The sequence below is a fragment of the Anolis sagrei genome, chromosome 4 (genome assembly GCF_037176765.1).
Source record: "Anolis sagrei isolate rAnoSag1 chromosome 4, rAnoSag1.mat, whole genome shotgun sequence".
Taxonomy (NCBI): Eukaryota; Metazoa; Chordata; class Lepidosauria; order Squamata; family Dactyloidae; genus Anolis; species Anolis sagrei.
In genome coordinates, this window is record NC_090024.1 from 125,859,694 (window position 1) to 125,880,550 (window position 20,857).

Sequence of the window (20,857 nt, forward strand, 5' to 3'; positions counted from 1 at the left end):
AACAAGCTCAGCAGCTCAGCGGTTTAACCCACTGTGCCACAAGGGGCCCTATTATTATTATTATTATTATTATTATTATTATTATTATTATCATACAAGCTCAACAAGCTCAGCAGCTCAGCGGTTTAACCCACTGTGCCACCGGGGGCTCCATTATTATTATTATTATTATTATTATTATTATTATTATTTGGTCTACAGGTTTCAAAACCTCATGTTGCCTGAGAATCCATGAATCCATGAGAGTAACTTTTAAAAACTCTGGATTTTTTTACAGACATCAAATATTCTATCTGATGGTCTTCTGCTGAATCTATGAACCATGATATATCTCATAGGAAACAATAGTGAGTCAAAAAATAGCTCTCTGATGTTAGTCTCTCACTGTAGGATCTTATTTACCTAGGATATTTATTTGAGCTTCTAGCTTCCAATGGGAAACAAAAAAAGGCAGTGCAGAACGAAAGTGTTCATAAGCCTCCGCCAGTCCACTCCAGTCCGCAGTCTTCCAATGTTTCACCAACTACATTTATTGATGCAAACTTTGGGACACAGCCAGGAGGAAGACGCGTCAAGCCAACCCCGAACGGGACCGCCTTCCACCTGGAAACCAATGCCCTCACTGTGGGAGAAGATGCGGGTCAAGAATAGGGCTCCACAGCCACCTACGAACCCACAAGGAAACGCATAATGGAAGACCATCTTACTCGTCCAACGAGGGATCGCCTAAGTAAGTAAGTAAAGTAAAGTGGGGCACAGCCTGCCTCATCACAGGAAACAAACCTGGTCTAGGAATGTGTTTTTGTTCCCAGTTGCTGTATTGTGGTGGATAATAATAATAAAATAATAAAACTTTATTTATATTCTGCTCTATCTCCTCAAAGGGACTCAGGGCGGATTCCAAGCATCAAAGGCAAACATTCAATGCCCGAATACAACAACAATACATCCATGCTAACAAAATTGATACAACCCAACATATAAATACGAATTATAACTTAACAAACTAAAATTAAATAAAAAGCACAGCCTGTTATAACAGACATAAGACAAAACATCCAACATCAAATGGAAACATTGATTTCCCATTTCTTTGGGGCAAATCGATTAATCATTGCTCAAAATATGTATTGAGCTGGTGGGGTGAGCAGGGCACGGATACAGATGGCATGTATTAATTAGACGTATAATGGCAGTATTACCAACTACTATTCCTCCTCCTCGTAAGCCAGGGAGCAAAGGTATGTCTTCAGCTGTTTGTGAAAGCGGAGAGGGAGGGGGCCATCTTTAACACCTTAGGAAGGGAGTTCCAGAAGTGGGGGGCAGCCACGGAGAAGTCCCTTTCTCTCGTTCCCACCAGCTGTGCTTGGGACGGGGGTGGAACTGAGAGGAGGACTTCCTCCGATGACCACAGTGTCTGAGTTGGTCTGTAGAGGGAGATGTTGTTTGTCAAATAGTCTGGACCTAAGGCATTTAGGGCTGTAAAGGTAAAAACCAGCACTTTGTATTTAGCTTGGAAGCAGACTGGTAGCCAGTGCAGCTGCCGCAACGTGGGAGTGGTTCTCTCCCTGAACGGTGCTCCAGTTAGTAACCTGGCTGCCAATCTCTGGACCATTTGAAGCTTCCGAACTATCTTCAAAGGCAGCCCCATGTAGAGAGCATTGCAGTAGTCCAAACAGGATGTGACTGAGGCATGGACTACCATGGCCAAGGCAGGCATCTCAAGGTATGGGCGCAGTTGGAACACAAGTTTTAACTGTGCAGAGATGCTCCTGACCACCACTGACACCTGGGGTTCCAGGGCCAGTGATGAGTCCAGAATCACCCCCTGTGCTGGCACAGCTGTGCCAGAAGATTTGATTCTTTTTCTTGCACTGTTAGTTTGTTTGAATTTATTTGGACCTTGCATTTTGCAATTGGGTAGCTTTCCCCAGGTCGCAATAATAGGGCCAACAACCTATCAATCATCATTAGAACCTTTAGATCCGCCCCTTTCCCCAGTTTTGGAGGGAAAAGGAGACTTTTAGTTCAGTCTCACAGTTTGGAGCCTTACAGCAGGACGTGTGGGCTTTTCTCTACCCCACCAGTAAAAAGCTTCGCTTCTTACAGCTCTGCCAGGGCCAGAGGTATAGCTCTACAGCCAGCTTTTGCTGGGGGAAAAGGAAAACCTCTACAGCTTTGCTGGGGAGTAAAATTACAGTTCCACAGCTTTGCTAGAGGAATACAGCCAGCCTTTGCTGGGCAAAAGAATAGTTCCACAGCCCTCGTGGAGAAACTAAGGGACTCCAGCTTGGCAGATCTGCAGCAACCATTGCCTGGTAAGGGACCACTCGAGCTATCCATAACACAGCTTGGAGCAGGGAGTTGGGGCCTCACACCAGCAGGGTTAAGAAAGATTGCCCAAGGAGGGGTCGGAAGGTTTCCTTAAAGAAGACAGGAACAGTTTATCAAGCAGTTGCCTGTCCCTTGTCGGCAGATCGAAAAAGCTACCAGTTTTTCAAGATTATATGGCATTTTATTCATTCGTTCAAAGATTTAAGCCTTAATCAAGAACTTCGTTGGACTTACTTTGAGCCTCTACAGAACTTTGTTTTGGGAAACCTAAGGGACCCTTTAGCTGAGGCACCCCAGCGTCCCATTGGGCATACAGAAAGCACGTCCTATAAACAGACATTGTCATAGGCCCAGCGCACGACAGTACACACCCAGACTGCGGACCTGTGTCTTCAGGGGGAGTGTGACCCTATCCAACACAGGCTGTAATCCCACACCTTGATCTGCCTTACGACTGACCAGGAGTACCTCTGTCTTGTCTGGATTTAGTTTCAGCTTGTTGGCCCCCATCCAGTCCATTACTAATGACAGATACTGGTTCAGGACCAGAACGGATGCCATATGAAGATATACTGTACCTACAATGCTGTGGAATTTGAAAAGGTACAAATGGAGGATGAAAGGGAGAAACATGTCAAGAGAAAGGCACATCAAGTCAACCCTGACAATCTGAAAACCATGTCCTCATTGCAAAGAAGCATGAAGATCAAGAATAGGTTTCAACAGTCACCCATGGACCCACTGCCAAACCCTACACTTGGAAGGCAATCATACTCGGACACGAGGGATGGCCAATGATGAAGATGTGATCAACAGTTTTTCCTTCCTGGACTAATCAAAAATCAGCAGGGGAGCTAAGTACTTACTCTGAAACTATCCGAAATGGCACTTCTGTCACATGGGCCTGAGAGGTGAGGACCAGTGCTGAAAGCTCCACATGGTCACAGAGAGGTCAATCTGTTCCTAAGAAGAAAGGAAGAAAAAAAGGTTAATGTGTATTATACCATAGGATCCAGAAACAAAGATTGCCAAATAGCTTGTTCTTTCCCAGTTTTGTTTTATAGCTTTGTGAATGATTTCCAGCATGCTCTGTTTGTGAAGCCAGAATTTTAAGGAGAACTGGGACATTTTCTTTTCTTCAGTGCTTATGCACAGAATTATAAAGCATGCGCCATGGTACTCCTGCCTGGCATGTTTCCTGTTCTATTATCATTACCATTATGATTATAATATTTATATCCCACTTTTATCACTTTGATTGAGGTGCAGAATGGCTCAATACATTAAAACAGGGGTCCTCAAACTTTTTAAACAGAGGGCCAGGTCACAGTCCCTCAAATTGTTGGAGGGCCGGATTATAATTTGAAAAAAAACATGAATTAATTTCCTTTTTTTTTTTTGTCGTGTCAGGAGTGTCCTGTTGTGAGAGAATTGGCCGTCTGCAAGGACGTTGCCCAGGGGACGCCTGGATGATTTTTGATGTTTTATCATCCTTGTGGGAGGCTTCCCTCATGTCCCCGCATGAGGAGCTGGAGCTGATAGAGGGAGCTCATCCGCCTCTCCCCGGATTCGAACCTGCGACCTGTCGGTCTTCAGTCCTGGTGGCACAGGGCTTTAACCCACTGTGCCACGGGGGGCTCCTATTAATTCCTATGAACACTGCACAGATCTTATCTGTAGTGCAAAAACACTTTAAAACAATGCAATAATTAAAACGAAGAACAATTTTAACAAATATAAGCTTATTAGTATTTCAGTGGGAAGTGTGGGTCTGCTTTTGGCTGATGAGATAGGATTGTTGTTGTTGTGTGCTTTCAAGTCATTTCAGACTTAGGTTAACCCTGAGCCATGGGCCGGGTAAATGACCTTGGAGGGCCGTATTCGGCCCTCGGGCCATAGTTTGAGGACCCCTGCATTAAAACAATACAATTTAAAATCTATAGCACATAAATATTGAAATAGAATTAAACATACAAATCAGTTAAAATATCTCAAAACACAAACAAATAAGATCATGAAAATACTATACAAAACTTGCTTCTATAACAGCCTGACTGAATAAAAAGGTATTAGTTTGCCGTCAGAAGAATCACAGGGAGGGGGCCATTCTGACTTCTGACTTGCATCAATAGGAACATAGTGTCTAGATCTATGGAAGTAATGCTACCCCTCTATTCTGCCTTGGTTTGACCACACCTGGAATATTGTGTCCAGTTCTGGGCACCACAATTCAAGAGAGATATTGACAAGCTGGAATGTGTCCAGAGGAGGGCGACTAAAATGATCAAAGGTCTGGAGAACAAGCCCTATGAAGAGCAGCTTAAAGAGCTGGGCATGTTTAGCCTGAAGAAGAGAAGGCTGAGAGGAGACAGGATAGCCATGTATAAATATGTGAGAGGAAGTCACAGGGATGAGGGAGCAAGCTTGTTTTCTGCTTCCCTGGGGACTAGGGCACAGAACAATGGTTTCAAACCACAAGAAAGGAGATTCCATCTGAACATTAGGAAGAACTTCCTGACTATGAGAGCCGTTCAGCAGTGGAACTCTCTGCCCCGGAGTGTGGTGGAGGCTCCTTCTTTGGAGGCTTTTAAACAGAGGCTGGATGGCCATCTGTCAGGGGTGCTTTGAATGCAATATTCCTGCTTCTTGGCAGGGGGTTGGACTGGATGGCCCATGAGGTCTCTTCCAACTCTATGATTCTATGATTCCCTAGAAAGGGAGTTCCAGAGTCGAGGGGCAGGAACTGGGATGGTGGTGGGGCTGGGGAAGGGGCTCTCCTGATGATCTCAGAACCTGGAGAGGTTCGTACAGGGAGATATGATCAGTCAAAGAGCCTGAACCTAAGGGATAAAGGGCTCTCTAAAGACCTCATCACATGGACACCTCTGACCATCTCCGAAACCTGGGCCTCCACGTTTAGTGCCAGTGGAAAGTCTGGTCTTCTGTTACCTTGTACAAATCTAGCTTCCAACTCCTATGATACACCACTGGTTACACTGAGACCATTATCCCAGCCAGTTACAGACACAAGTTAAACCTTTGTATTGTATAAATGCCATCAGCACGAGGTCCTAGGCCAGATGTGTATAGGGTACACAGTTATACTGCTATGTACAATTTATTTATTTATTTCGAGGTTTTATATACCGACCCTCTCACCTTCAAAGAGGGATTCGGACCGGTTCACAACATGTGTTAACATACAAAGAATATACAATAACAACACAATGCCACTTCATTACACGATTAAAATATCAGCACCCTACACATTAAAACATTATCATCACAGTTAAAAGAGCCAAATCGTCCAACACCATCGCAATCCCATTCATCATCCTCCTTTCATGTGGGCAAAGAATTAAATCAGTTGTCAAATGTACAAAGGGAACAGTTAACTTTAGTACAGGTTATATCAGCAACAAGGTAGACATCCTTGGAGTACACCCAAAACCAGACCTGTGTCTTCAGGGGGAGTGTAACCCCACCCAGCACAGGCTGAATCTCTATTTGCTGATATGCTTTTCGACTGTCTAGGAGCACCTCTTTTTTGAATATATTTATTATTAAACTTTTACTAGGAGAGTGGGGACAGAGAAAAAAGGGAAGGAGAAAAAAGATTTAAAATGGAGATAGTAGTTTTGTTATTGATTAGTCACATCTTTGTCAAAAATCTAATATGTCACAAGTAAAAGACAAAAATGGTGAGGATTGTTCGGATATGGGGAATAATTGTACATAGTTATCATTGTTACAACTGAGTATTCATGTCTATTTCTTTAACACACATTTCATATCATATTGAGGATTCTAACAATTCTGGGGGTGGTGACGGCCGACAGGGAGCTCTGGCGTGGGCTGGTCCATGAGGTCACGAAGAGTCAGAAGCGACTGAATGAATGAACAACAACACACCAATTTTAATGTATTGTTGAAGGCTTTCATAGCCGGAATCACTGGGTTGTTATAGGTTTTTTCGGGCTGTATGGTCATGTTTTAGAGGCATTCTCTTCTGACGTTTCACCTGCAACTATGGCAAGCATCCTCAGAGGTAGTGAGGTCTGTTGGAACTAGGAAAATTGGGTTTGAACAGGGTGGGACAAAGGACTCTTGTCTGCTGGAGCTAGGTGTGAATGTTTCAACTGACCACCTTGATTTTAATTTTAAGTCCATTGATTGTTCTTCTTGTGTCTTTTCACTTTGTCTCCTGATCTTCATATATTCTTTTCCAGTTCTTCTTCAATGGAAGTTGATCTTGATTTTTCATAACAGATTATTATTATTATTATTAACAACAATAACAACAATTTCATTCTTATACCCCTCCACCATCTTCCACAAAATGCCCACAGACACAAATACCAAACAGTCCATCCAAGCAAAAACACAATTATAATAAAAACATAATTAAATATAACAATCCAAATAAAAGCACATTTATTTTTCAAAGTCCTTGGCAGACTTGGCACAGCTTGTTGCAGTTACAAACAGTCAACTTGTGAAATTATATAGAGGTGCCTTCCTTTTTCCTTCAGCCACTGAGTTAACTTCCCCCAATGGTAGAAAAATCCAGGGATTATTTGCCCTAAGCCTGAGTTGCTATCTTTAGAAAGAGCAGGTCTTCCCCTATCTGAGCTCAGCACCAGTTTCAAAGGAAGGAGGGTAAGTACTCACGATGGCCTGTCCAAGCTGTCTAGCTCAGGGGTCCTCAAACTTTTTAAACAGAGGACCAGGTCACAGTCCCTCAAACTGTTGGAGGGCCAGGTTATAATTTGAAAAAAAAAACCATGAATGAATTCCTATGCACACTGCACATATCTTATTTGTCGTGCAAAAAACATTTAAAACCAATACAATAGTTAAAATGACATTTTAATTGTCATTTTAACAAATATAAACTTATTAGTATTTCAATGGGAAGTGTGGGTCTGCTTTTGGCTGATGAGATAGGATTGTTGTTGTTGTTGTGTGCTTTCAAGTCATTTCAGACTTAGGTTGACCCTGAGCGAGGGCCGGGTAAATGACCTTGGAGGGCCGCATCCGGCCCTCAGGCCTTAGTTTGAGGACCTCTGGTCTAGCTTGACCACAAGCACATCTGAGGGTTTTTCTAAACTGAAGAAGGCAGGAGAGCTTTTCCAAAATGGAGATCTCATCCCCAGGAAAAAGGGCGGTCTCTGGACCAAAGGATACTTTTTTAAACCAATAACAGCAGAGGGCTTTGCAAGCTGGCTTTAAGCTCCTGTTAATGCTTAACTTTCAGGGTCCTGCTGAGACTGTAGCAACCCTGGGGGAAAATGCAAAAGGATGGTATTTCATGCAACTAAGGGCCAATGCAAACCAAGCTCCTGGAAGACAGAACATTATTATTGTTTTGTCGAAGGCTTTCATGGCTGGAATCACTAGGTTCTTGTGGGTTTTTTCGGGCTATAGAGCCATGTTCTAGAGGCATTTCTCCTGACGTTTCGCCTGCCTCTATGGCAAGCATCCTCAGAGGTAGTGAGGTCTGTTGGAATTAAGACAATGGGTTTATATATCTGTGGAATGGTTGGGGTGGGGCAAGGAGCTCTTCCCTGCTGCAGTTAGGTGTGAATGTTTCAGCTGATCACCTTCATTAGCATTTGGAGGCCTGGCTGAGCCTGGGAAAATCTCTTGCTGGGAGGTGTTAATCTGTGCCTGGTTGTTTCCTCTCTGTTGTTTTGCTGTTGTAATTTTAGAGTTTTTTAATACTGGTAGCCAGATTTTGTTCATTTTCATGGTCTCTTCCTTTCTGTTGAAATTGTCCACATGCTTGTGGATTTCAATGGTTTCTCTGTGTAGTCTGACATGGTGGTTGTTGGTGTGGTCCAGCATTTCTGTGTTCTCAGATAATATGCTGTGTCCAGGCTGGTTCATCAGGTGCTCTGCTATGGCTGACTTCTCTGGTTGAAGTAGTCTGCAGTGCCTTTCATGTTCCTTGATGCGTGTCTGGGCAATGCTGCGTTTGGTGGTCCCTAAGTAGACTTGTCCACAGCTGCATGGTATACGGTAGACTCCTGCAGAGGTGAGAGGATCCCTCTTGTCCTTTGCTGAACGTAGCATTTGTTGGATTTTCTTGGTGGGTTTGTAGATTGTTTGTATGTTGTGTTTCCTCATCAGCTTCCCTATGCGGTCAGTGGTTCCCTTGATGTATGGCAAGAACACTTTTCCTCTGGGTGGATCTTCATCTTGACTCTCGTGGCTTGTTCTTGGTCTTGCAGCTCTTCTGATGTCTGAGGTGGAGTATCCATTGGCCTGGAGAGCCCAGTTGGGGTGGTTCAGTTCATTGTTGTTAGTGTTGTTGTTGTTGTTGTTATTATTATTATTATTATTATTATTATTATTATTATTATTATGTCTGTGCATGTTATGTACATGTTCATTTTATGCTCATGGGGGAAAATTCACCTCTGCAGGTGGAGAATATTTTCCATCTTCTCTAATGACAAATCCAAAGTACCATCCAATTGATTCCACTTTTGTGCGTACTACCTGGTTCCTAAGAGAAAACGAGGGGCCAATTTGTGATTCCTCTCATCTTGGCTGCCACGTAGCTCAATCCATTTTACCAGTTTATAAATACATTGTGAGGGAGACTTTAATTGTATCTGATTGGAAGGAAATCAGGCAATGCTTGCAACTCCATCAATTCAGGAGCATGCCATTTAGGGAGCTGTGACTCAACAAGCGCAAAGACTTGTTAATTAAATGTGATTGCATCAGCAAGGAGGGCCAACTTTTTCAGGACTAGGGAATAAATGAATCTGACTCGCACTGTGTGGGACTGTGCCAGTCAACCAAGAAATGTAAGCAGTTTCCTTTGCATCCTACACACCCGTTAACATCAATCAATTCCAGTGTCATTGCAATGAATAGCAACTAAATCCCCAAAGTAACTGAAATTTGCATCAAGATTTAAGACCCATTTTCTTTGACCTCAAAATGACCTGGAAAGAAATACACTAGGAAGTAGATTATTTCAACAAAAAGGGATCGAAAACTGTAAATCCATGCCTTCCCCACAAAGATACAGAAAGTCTTACTGAGAAAGTCAGGATCATAATAATATAATAATAATAAAAGTTTATTTATATACCGCCCTATCTCCCTGAGGGGACTCAGAGCAATTCCCAGGTAACATCACAAAACATACAAAGAAAAACAACATAACCATAAGATTAACAAAATAATATAAATATATAAATATATCCCAAGCAATTTGTCCCAAATGCACTTTACAGGAGAGTTAGAATTGTCTGCACACCCACTTATCCCTAAAATATCCATCCTATTTCATAGAATCAAAGAATCAAAGAGTTGGAAGAGACCTCATGGGCCATCCAGTCCAACCCCCTGCCAAGAAGCAGGAATATTGCATTCAAATCACCCCTGACAAATGGCCATCCAGCCTCTGCTTAAAAGCTTCCAAAGAAGGAGCCTCCACCACACTCCGGGGCAGAGAGTTCCACTGCTGAACGGCTCTCACAGTCAGGAAGTTCTTCCTAATGTTCAGATGGAATCTCCTCTCTTGTAGTTTGAAGCCATTGTTCCGCGTCCTAGTCTCCAAGGAAGCAGAAAACAAGCTTGCTCCCTCCTCCCTGTGGCTTCCTCTCACATATTTATACATGGCTATCATATCTCCTCTCAGCCTTCTCTTCTTCAGGCTAAACATGCCCAGTTCCCTAAGCCGCTCCTCATAGGGCTTGTTCTCCAGACCCTTGATCATTTTAGTCGCCCTCCTCTGGACACATTCCAGCTTGTCAATATCTCTCTTGAATTGTGGCGCCCAGAATTGGACACAATATTCCAGGTATTTCACCTGGACATGCCCAGTGTTTTTAAAATTTTTAACCATTACATTTGGCCCTGCCACAGATTTTTAAATGCGTCGTGATTTTTGTTATTGCTTTGCTTTGCTATGAGTTATTTATTGTTGTATAGTTGTTGTTGTGCTTTTTGTTTCTGATGTATTTGGGCATGGCCTCTTGTAAGCCGCACCGAGTCCTGCGGGAGATGGTAGCGGGGTATAAATAAAGGTTTATTATTAATATAAGCATAAAAATTGTCGTCATAACATACATATATTAAAAGTAATCCTGCCTGTTCAAGTTCTTACGAAAGGAGGGGAGGGATGGGGCCTGCCTTATTTCCCTTAGAAGGGCGTTCCAGAAGCGGGGGGCCACCACCAAGAAGGCCCTCTCTCTCGTCCTCACCAACCGTACTTGTGACGGAAGTGGGACCGAGAGGAGGGCCTCCCCAGAAGATCTTAAGAGTTCGTGCTGGATCAAAGTTTAGAAAAACTCCTTTTTTGGAGTACAACTTGAAGGATCTCGCAACCAATATGGTCGCTGGCCATGTCCTTTGGAAAATGTAATCCAAAGTAGTCATTTTCCCTTTGAAGCAGAGCAAAAGAGAAACACTTTAAGACATTGCAAAAAGACCACAGAGGTGGAGAAGTTTATACTTGCACTATCCCGTACCCAGCCCTTTTATAACCTGGTCATACCCATTGTACTACTGACAGGCCTGTAGCGAGGGGGTGGTTTTAAGGGTTCAACCCCCCCCCCTTGAAATGTTTCCTTTTTTTAAAAAAAAAACCTAGTTTACTCATTAATTTTAACTGGTTAACCAAACCCCATGCTAAGTCTATGAGATGCAAAAAATTAAGAGTCCGTCCAGAACTGTAAGCACTATCTCAAGCAAATATTGACAATTTATTCACACTGTCATTACTTGCAGCAATAGCCGATGTAGTGAAGCAACCAAGTTGGGGGTGTGTGTGTTGAATGCTCTCATTAAGGAGGCCAAACTTGGTGGAGGTGGTTGACAGGGGCGGAGCTGCAGGCTATTGAAGGCTGCTCTGCCCCTGCTGTGCTCTTTGCTTCAGCGTGAGCTAGGAGGCAGGTTTCAACCCCCCCCCCCCCCGCTGAAATTTTCAACCCTCCCCGAAATTTTTTTCTGGCTACGGCCCTGACTACTGGCAATTGGTTTTGTTGAGTATTGTTTTGATTGAGTTTTAACACTGCTGTTTTATACTCTTCAATTGTTCTGTTTGATGTTTAAATTTGGAGTGGCCTCAGTTGCTGAGAATCCTGAGCTTCTAAGTAAGGTACCCGCAATTCACCCGGATAAAGAGGGAAGCACATCTTAGTTTTAACTTTATAGTGTCTGGGTGTGACGGCACTAATAATAATAATAATAATAATAATAATAATTTATATACCGCTCCATCTCCCCGAAGGGACTCAGAGTGGTTCCCAGGTAACATCACAAAACATGCAAAGCAAAAAACAACATAACCATAAGATTACCAAAACAAAATATAAGCATAAAAATTGTTGGCATAACACACATATATTAAAAGAATCCTGCCTGTTCAAGGCAATTAAAAAATTTAAAAAGGTCGGGCCAAAATTTGTGCAAGCCCCAAAATTCTAGGGGGCCCGGGAATTAAGTGCAATGCTATGGCAGGCAACAATAATATTAGGTACGAGTCTATGGCTGTTCCTTCCGGGGCCAATTAGAGGAAATGATTTGGGAAATTGGTAGGAAGAATAAGGCCGTATTTGACAATGTGTAGGGCTGAGTTAGAACTGGTCATTTTCAAAGGCTTGCTGAAACCACCAGATCTTCAAGCTGTTACGAAAGGAGGGGAGGGATGGGGCCTGTCTTATTTCCCTTGGAAGGGCGTTCCAGAGGCGGGGGGCCACCACCGAGAAGGCCCTCTCTCACGTCCCCACCAACCATGCTTGAGACGGTAGTGAGACCGAGAGGAGGGCCTTCATTCCCTTACCACCATGGGATTCCTTCCAACATTTCCTCGCTGTCCCCTACTTCCTCCCCGGCTTCTGGGCTCAGTTTCTCTGCACTGCCACAGTCCTAAACACTTGGGAAGTGTCTGACGCATGATCCGATACAACACCAGCAAAGTGATCTTGTCTGCTGTGGACTCATCTTGTTGTGTTTCAAATAGTAATAGTAATAATAATAATAATAATAATAATAATAATAATAGGTGGATTCAGATAAGAGTTTTGACAATGTGTGATTGGTAGAGCATGCTGACCTCTACAATAAACAGGGAGGAAATGAGTTATTTCTCACTTGTGAATATATATGTCTGAAAGTCCAAAGTTTTGTTCCTATGAAAAACCATTTTATTTTGGTAAGCTACATTATGTTTTGCCCATCCCAAAATCTTCCCAGGGATGTCCCAGTATTTACGAAGACTTTTCTTTTCCACTCACCAAGTCAGTTTGAATTAACCTAGTTTTCTCAAATCAAAATGTACCTTTCTGTGGTGGTTTGCATTATACTAGAGCTAGCTAAGATCAAGACTATCCTAACAGCATTATAGCCCATGGGCAAAGCAGTATGTTGAGCCCTGCCTACTCAACCACCCACAAGGGGAAAAAAGTAAATTATCAATCAATAAATGTATATTGGTTGATACCATGTAATTAGGATACAGTTTCTTTTTCATCACTTCACATACTTACACTTCCTCTAACCCTTCTTGGTACAGAAACAGCGAAGACTCTGCTTCCGATGATGGGAACGCACACTGTCAACAATTGTTATCCCCAGCCACTAATTGCCTCCTGCGAATCCATTAGAACATTCTACTTCCATAACATTGCAAGCAATAAAAAATTGCTAAATGTCTCTCCTGAATACAGACATGCCAACTCCCCTCTGCAAGTCGTAATTTTCTCCTTCTACCAAGTTACAGGGAGATTTGAATGTGGAGCTGTGGAATTGGAAAATGAGTCTTAAATTTTGGTATGTGCATGGATTAGCATGGAGTGCCTATTCTGGTGGAGTCCCTGGACAACTGCCTGGTATACCCATGTATTAAGCTGTCATTGGCTAAGATGACTGCGGCCAAGTAACACAATGGTTGTGCCCACAACAGTAGATTCAACAGCGATCAAATGAGGAAGGCGGAATGCTAGCAATGAAAGAAAAGGACCCTGGTGCTTAATGGGTGTAATAGTCCAAAAGCATGGTCACTTCTTGACCATAACTCTTGAATAATATTTTTTTTAAAAGTTTACCACAAATTAGTGAGAATCAAGTGCTGAAACATTGCCTGAGGACTTCATCCCACAGAAGAGGTCAACTGTTTTGGAGAGTAAGGTTTCCTTAAAGCTTTGCCATACTCTGTTTTGAAATTAAATGAAAGAATTTCCTACCTCCATCACACCAAATCCTTTTCTCATCTTTTAGATGTATCTGTTTGATTTGCCATCACATGGTAAAGATTTGTTTCTCTCAATGTCCCTCCGTTTTCTTTTTTCTTTTTAAACCAAAAATATTTTGTTTTCGGAGTTCAACTTACAGTTTGAAAAACCGCAACATATACAGAGGAGTTATTCTTACGTTCTTACAGGAGGGATGGAGGAAATGAAGCTTTAGCTCTCTTAAATCTTTCTCTGCTATCCTTTTGATAGGCAAAAGCAGCACAGTAGGAGTTTCATCAGGGAAGAGTTCAGAAGGACTTTTATGACCCAACACAGGGAGAAGGAATGGAAAGTTTGCTAAGGTTACAGAAACAGAAGCGCAGGATTTGCATGCTTGCTATTTTCTCCTGAATGTTTTGAACATCTTGTTTGCTATACCTCCTCAGTCCCAAAACGATAATGGTAGAAAAGAATTCATTCTGCCCATCCTGGCTCCTCCCTCCACAACAACATCATTGTTTTATATGCAAACAGGCAATGGGGAATTCCCATCATACATTAAATTGGGTGTTTTTACACGTCTCTATGCTAGGAATTGAGGAATAAATCACTTTCCAATCAACTCAAGAATTGTGGGAAAACCCCACATTTTAGAAATGGTAAGATACATTGACCTCACATTTAAAGCTTGTGTCGTGCAAAGGACACCATCAGTGGCAGTTTCTTAAGTGTTGTTGTTTATTCGTTCAGTTGCTTCTGACTCTTCATAACCAGCCCATGCCAGAGCTCCCTGTTGGCCATCACCACCCCCAGCTCCTTCAGAGTCAAGCCAGTCACTTCAAGATGCCATCCATCCATCTTGCCCTTGGTCGGCCCCTCTTCTTTTTCCCTTCCATTTTCCTCAGCATCATTGTCTTCTCATGATGTGGCCAAAGTACTTCATCTTTGTCTCTAGTATCCTTCCCTCCAATGAGCATTTGGGCTTTATTTCCTGAAGTTTGGACTGGTTGGACCTTCTTGTGGTCCAAGGCACTCTCAGAACTTTCCTCCGGCACCAAAGTTCAAAAGCATCTATCTTCCTTCGCTCAGCCTTTCTTATGGTCCAGCTCTCACATCTGTAGGTTACTACAGGGAATACCATTGCTTTAAGTATGCAGATCTTGGTTGCGAGTGTGATGTCTCTACTCTTCTCTACTTTATCGAGATTGGTCATTGCTCTCCTCCCAAGAAGTAAGCGTCTCCTGATTTCCTGATTTCTTAAGTGTGTAGAAATGCTTATTTAATTGTGTGTGATGAAGTCATGAGTCTAGATGTGACGCATGGTCAGTGGGAGAAAACATGAGAAACGCAAGAAATTTCAAGAAAAGATTTGTTTGAAAAAACATAAATACACAGGTAGAATCAGCACAGAAAGAACTTCCAGGGACTCTCTTCATTTCTAGATCAACAAACTCTAAGACTGGCTTAACAATCATTCAAGGATTCCTAAGAACTGTAATTATGTGGTACCATTTGCAAACATAAAATATCCAGGAAGCCCCTGGGGAAAAACAATGGTTATTGGTCACTGCATTGTAGCATAGCCATCCTCATGACTTTCTTGAATCATAGAATTATAGAATCATAGAGTTGAAAGAGACCTCATGGACCATCAATCCAACCCCTGCCAAGGAGCAGGAAAATTCCATTCAGAGCCAGGATTTTGTTTCGGGGGGGGGGGGGGCTGAATTTTTTTCAGGGGCTGTTTTGGGGGGGGGGGCTGAGTTTCGGGGAGGCTGAGTCTGAGTTTCAGGGGGGGGGCTGAAGCCCCTCAAGCCCCCCCCCGGCTACATGCCTGATCAGAGCACCCCCAACAGATGGCCATCCAGCTTCTGTTTAACAGCTTCCAAAGAAGGAGCCTCCACCACACTCTGGGCAGAGAGTTCCACTGCTGAACAGCTCTCACAGTCAGGAAGTTCTTCCTTATGTTCTTTTCTTGTAGTTTGAAGCCATTATTCCGCATCCTAGTCTCCAAGGCAGCAGAAAACAAGCTTGCTCCCTCCTCCCTATGACTTCCTCTCACATACTTATACAATGGTATCCCCTTAGACTTGTCTTCTTCAGGCTAAACATGCCCAGATCGTTAAGCCGCTCCTCATAGGACTTGTTCTCCAGACCCTTGATCATTTTAGTCGCCCTCCTCTGGACACATTCCAGCTTGTCAATATCTCTCTTCAATTGTGATGCCCAGAATTGGACACAGGTGTGGTCTAACCAAGGCAGAAGAGAGGAGTAGCATGACCTCTCTGGATCTAGACCAAGGGTCCTCAAACTTTTTCAACAGAGGGCCAGATCACAGTCCCTCAAACTGTTGGAGGGCCGGATTATAATTTGAAAATAATGAATGAATTCCTATGCACATATTTTATTTGTAGTGCAAAAAAACACTTAAAAACAATACAATAATCAAAATGAAGAACAATTTTAACAGATATAAACTTATTAGTATTTCAATGGGAAGTATGGGCCTCCTTTTGGCTGGCGAGAAAGGATTGTTGTTGTTGTTGTTGTTGTTGCTGTTGTTGTGTGCTTTCAAGACCCTGAGCGAGGGCCAGGTAAATTACCTTGGAGGGCCGTATCTGGCCCTCGGGCCATAGTTTGAGGACCCCTGATCTAGACACGATAATCCTACTGATGCAGGCCAAAATCCCATTGGCTTTTTTGTCGCCGCATGACATTGTTGGCTTGAGAGTTGTCTCCCCCCACCTATTTTCCCTTCTCAATACAGTGGCATTCCTGCACTGACCTCTGTCTCTGGATTAGAGTTATCTTTCTCAGTGTCAGGGGTATTCCTGCAAGCTCAAAGACTGTCCTTTCATCTTGCCAGGCCCCCTGGCTCAATCGGTAAGGCTGAAATTGACAGGAAAAGGAGCAGTTGGGAGCCCCCTCCCTTAGCTGCCATGGCAACCCAAGTCCCCATCTCTCTTGCGAAGTTTAAATCCCAAAATTAGCTCCCGATGTTCTAGAGGCGACTTCCTTCAAGAAACCAGAGCCCAGGTATCACAAGACAGTTCTATTCTTATCCTCCCGTCCCAATGAGGAGGTGACCTGCATGTGTTGGCTGCAGAAGAAGCTCCTCGCAGGCAGCACAAATCCTTCCCCTTTTCATTTCTGCTCCTTTTCCAAATGAAGTAGCTTTTTGGTTCTCTCTTCTGTCTTCCTAAAACAAAAAGTATTCTCTCTCAAAAGCCTTCCCTTTCTGAATGGCAGGCCTTTCTAAGGAGTGATACCATGACAGGAGAAGGTGTGAGGGCAGGAGCACTTGTCCCCCGGGTCATTACTGAATAGATGAATCTCACCACCATGGGATTTGTTGTCAACAGTGTAGGAGATTATGAGTATGGATGAAGAAATAGCTATTGAATTCTTGGGGCTGTATGGATTGAGTTCCACAGGCTAGCAGTTGAAATCTGCAACAAGATGCAGAACCTGAATCTGAGAAAAATTAGTACAACTTTCATTTAAATACTTTAATCCTTCATTGAATTTTCAAGTTTTAAAAGAAATGTTTAATACTAGCCGTCCCCTGCCACGCACTGCTGTGGCCCAGTCTGTGTATATGTGTTTTGTGTGTATATAAATATGTGTATATGTGGTTTTGTGCATGCATTGTAATGTATTTTTTGGCTTTTTAAGTCTCTTCCGCTATGTCTTTCAGTGTTTTTATGAGTGATAGTCATTTGTTGGGCTGATATGTATATTGTGTCCACATTTGGGGTCAGTTCGTCCAGTGGTTTTTGAGTTATGTTAATCCCACAAACGAATATTACATTTTGATTTATATAGATGCTTCAAATTAAGTGACAACCTTGAGGTTTTAAAAAGAAACCAGACTAAGCAAGACTAGTCAGACTATGTGGTTTTGTGCATGCATTGTAATGTTTTGTTTTTTTTTTTGCTTTTTAAGACTCTTCTGATAAGGTTTTCAGTGTTTTTATGAGTGATGGTAATTTGTTGGGCTGATATGTATATTGTGTCCAAATTTGGGGTCAGTTCGTCCAGTGGTTCTTGAGTTATATTAATCCCACAAACGAACATTACATTTTTTTTATACAGACTAGCTGTACCCACCACGCGTTGCTGTGGCCGTACCCGCCACGCATTGCTGTGGCCGACCTCCCCTCCCTCTTTCTCTCCTTTCTTTCCCTCTTTCCTTCCCTCCCTCTTTCCTTCCTTCCCTTTTTTTCTTTCCCTTCTTCTTTCTTCCTTCTCCACCTGTTTATTTTCTCGCATCCCTTGCTCTTTGGTTCCTTCCTTCTCTCCCTCTTTCTCTCTTTCGTTCCTTCGCTCCTTCCTTTCCTCTTTCACTTTTTTTATTTCCTCCTCTCCTCTCCTCTCCTCTCCTCTCCTCTCCTCTCCTCTCCTCTCCTCTCCTCTCCTCTCCTCTCCTCTCCTCTCCTCTCCTTCCTTCCTTCCTTCCTTCCTTCCTTCCTTCCTTCCTTCCTTCCTTCCTTCCCTCCCTCCCTCCCTCCCTCCCTTTCTTTCCTTCTCTCCTTATTTCCCTCTTTCTTTCCTTCCTTCTCCCTTTCTGTGTATGTGTTTTGTGTGTGCATATATGTATGTATATATTTCTGTATATATTTGTGTATATGTGTGCTTGTGTACATATGTGATTTTGCAAATGCGTTGTAATGCATTTTTATTTTTATTTTTGGCTTTTTAAGTGTCTTCCGTTGTGTTTTTCAGTGTTTCTCTGAGTGATGGTCATTTGTTGGCCTGGTACGTGTACTGTGTCCAAATTTGTTCATCCAGTGGTTTTTATTTATTTATTTACTTACTTACTTTGCTTATATACCGCTGTATCTCAAGCCCGAAGGCGACTCACAGCGGTTCACAAACAGTAAAAACAGTAGAAACAGCAGTGGTTCCATACAACATATAACAACTGACTTAACACATTATCCATAAATTACCAATAAGCAATTACAATGCACAATTATTACAAAAAACAACCGTACCCAATCTTCTCATCATCCAAGCGTAGTCCAGGTTCGTCGTCCATTGTTCCATTCCTATGTTCCATTACCAGATTGCACTAAATTACTCAAACGCCTGCACAAACATGTTATGTTAATCCCACAAACGAACATTACATTTTTATTTATATAGATGAAAAAGTCTTGACATGCCAAATAATTCAACAAATGATACTAACATGGCTGGTTTATTTTATCTATCCCCATATCCCTGTGTTCATCAGTGTCCTAGGACGGCTTTAAATGGTGTATTTTAATATTGAGATAAATGTTTTTAATGTTTATGTATGCATATATGAATTCTTGTCCCGGCACTGAATGTTTGCCATATATATATGCTGTGCTCCGCCCTGAGTCCCCTTGGGGGGCGGGGGGCAGAATATAAATGTTATAAATAAATAAATAAATAAATAAATAATAGTGCTGTAAAGCAGAGCTTCTTAAAACTTTTCCACTCATGACCAGGCCTGTAGCCCGGGGGGGGGGGGGGGGGGAAGGGTGTTAGGGGTTCAACCCCCCCCCCTGAAATTTTTCAGGTTAAAAAAAACCTGGTTTACTCATGAATTTTAACTGGTTAACCAAATCCCCATGCTAAGTCTATGAGATGCAAAAAATTAAGAGTCCCTCCAGAACTGCAAGCACCAGACCTGTAGCCGGGGGGAGGGGGGGTTAGGGGTCCAAACCTCCCTGAAATTTTTTTCTGGCTACAGCCCTGCTCATGACCTTTTTCCATCTGATTTTTTTTTTGTGATCCTAGGTATATAGATATATAAAATAGAGGTAAAAAAACAAGAATCTACAGATAATACATCATTATTTGTAAGGCTTGCAAAACAAGATAATTTTCCTTTTTCTAAAGTATAGCTGAAGCATTTTCTGGAGAATACAGTTTGTTCTGTAAACAATGAACATTGCTGCAAACAGATTTGGATAAATGGGTAGCGTCCAGAAATCTTTTACTGTTGCCAAATTTTGTGTGATCCTAACACTGTCCATGGAAAGAAAGGCAAAGCCCCTGGACAAAACAACAGTTGGGCATGATGGTGCCAAATCATCCCTTTGGCTAATTACACTGAAATGACTTCATCATTCTCCTCTTGTTCCGTTCTCAATGAAATCTCGGCCCTGTGGCACACTTTGCAGATGACTACATGGGCACATCTGGGCACAGATTCAGTCTGGGTTGGACTGCATTAGAGCAAAAGTGGTGCCTTGGCAAGCACAGCAGCTGCCCAGCCCAAAGGCTAAGGCCCTGGGCTGCAGCAAGTATGTTTCATTACTTCTCGTGTGCTTTTCCTTAAGCACGTATCCAAATCTCTTCTTCCTTTAAGGGAAAGAGATTATTCTGGCAAGATTGGGCATCAAGGGCAGATGGGGAGTCATCCTGCCTGAGGTTTCCATATTGAAACACCTGCCACAAGTTCAGCTCTTGGGCCTTAGGAGGCAAGTGGGCAGGGTGAGCATGGGGCCAGCAGAGCATGCCATGACCTGTTCTAAAACAGGCTTTGCAATGCTAAGGGGACATGGCAGATTTGAACAATGTGACACTAAAAGCGATGCACACAAATGGCAAGTTGCTGCATTTGTAATGAAAATCTGGCAATAGGTTACTGCTGGGGAGATGGTGGCGGGGTATAAATAAAGATTATTATTATTATTATTATTATTATTATTATTATTAGGGTTGTTGTTATTATTATTACAGAACCACATATTTAATTCATGAGGGTTATTTGAAATATTGTACAGTAGAAGTGCTACCAAAATACATTTATGACTTGCTTGGCATCTTTCCTTTCAAGAATTCAGTTTTTTTAAAAGAAAAATGAAGACCTAAAAGCATGAACCCACTAGTAAAGAAGAGCACCCCCCCCCCCGCCATGTTCTTTCTATCTTTTAGATGAAAGTGGACAAATAGATTTGCTGCCAGTTCTGTAAGTAAATTCACTCTTGCCTCGAGACATTTTGTAATATGTTGAATTCCCAAGTGAGATTCCTCTTTTCTTTTTTCACTTTAAAAAGAAATAGGTCTCTGCGCGCCGGAACAAAAGGATTTGTAATGGGGCCAACGATCAAGTCAGACTGATGTTCGTTCTGTGGAACTCCGCTCTCATCCGAAGCCCACCTTGGCAAGATGTGCATTTGGTTTTAGAGTTCCTAACCCCTTCTTTCTTGTGCTTAGTGCAAGAAGATAAAATCGAGCGTTTGTGGGACAAAGTTTGATTACCCAGAGGTTGATGGAAATAGGCCTATTTGAAACAAGTAAAAGCATCTTTACAGTGCTCTTGGGAACGTAGTTCACGCCCTTCACCT

The 20,857-nt window shown here is 42.6% G+C and overlaps 1 protein-coding gene across 1 annotated transcript in view; it reads right to left on the reverse strand.

Moving 5' to 3' along the window:
* LOC132772756 (protein FAM163A-like) overlaps positions 1–20,857 on the reverse strand; it is a 158,929-nt gene that overhangs the window by 13,429 nt on the left and 124,643 nt on the right. Inside the window, exon 2 of the mRNA XM_060771619.2 lies at positions 3,201–3,297. The gene's annotated coding sequence lies outside the window, so the exon portion shown is untranslated. The remainder of the gene's footprint in view (positions 1–3,200; positions 3,298–20,857) is intronic.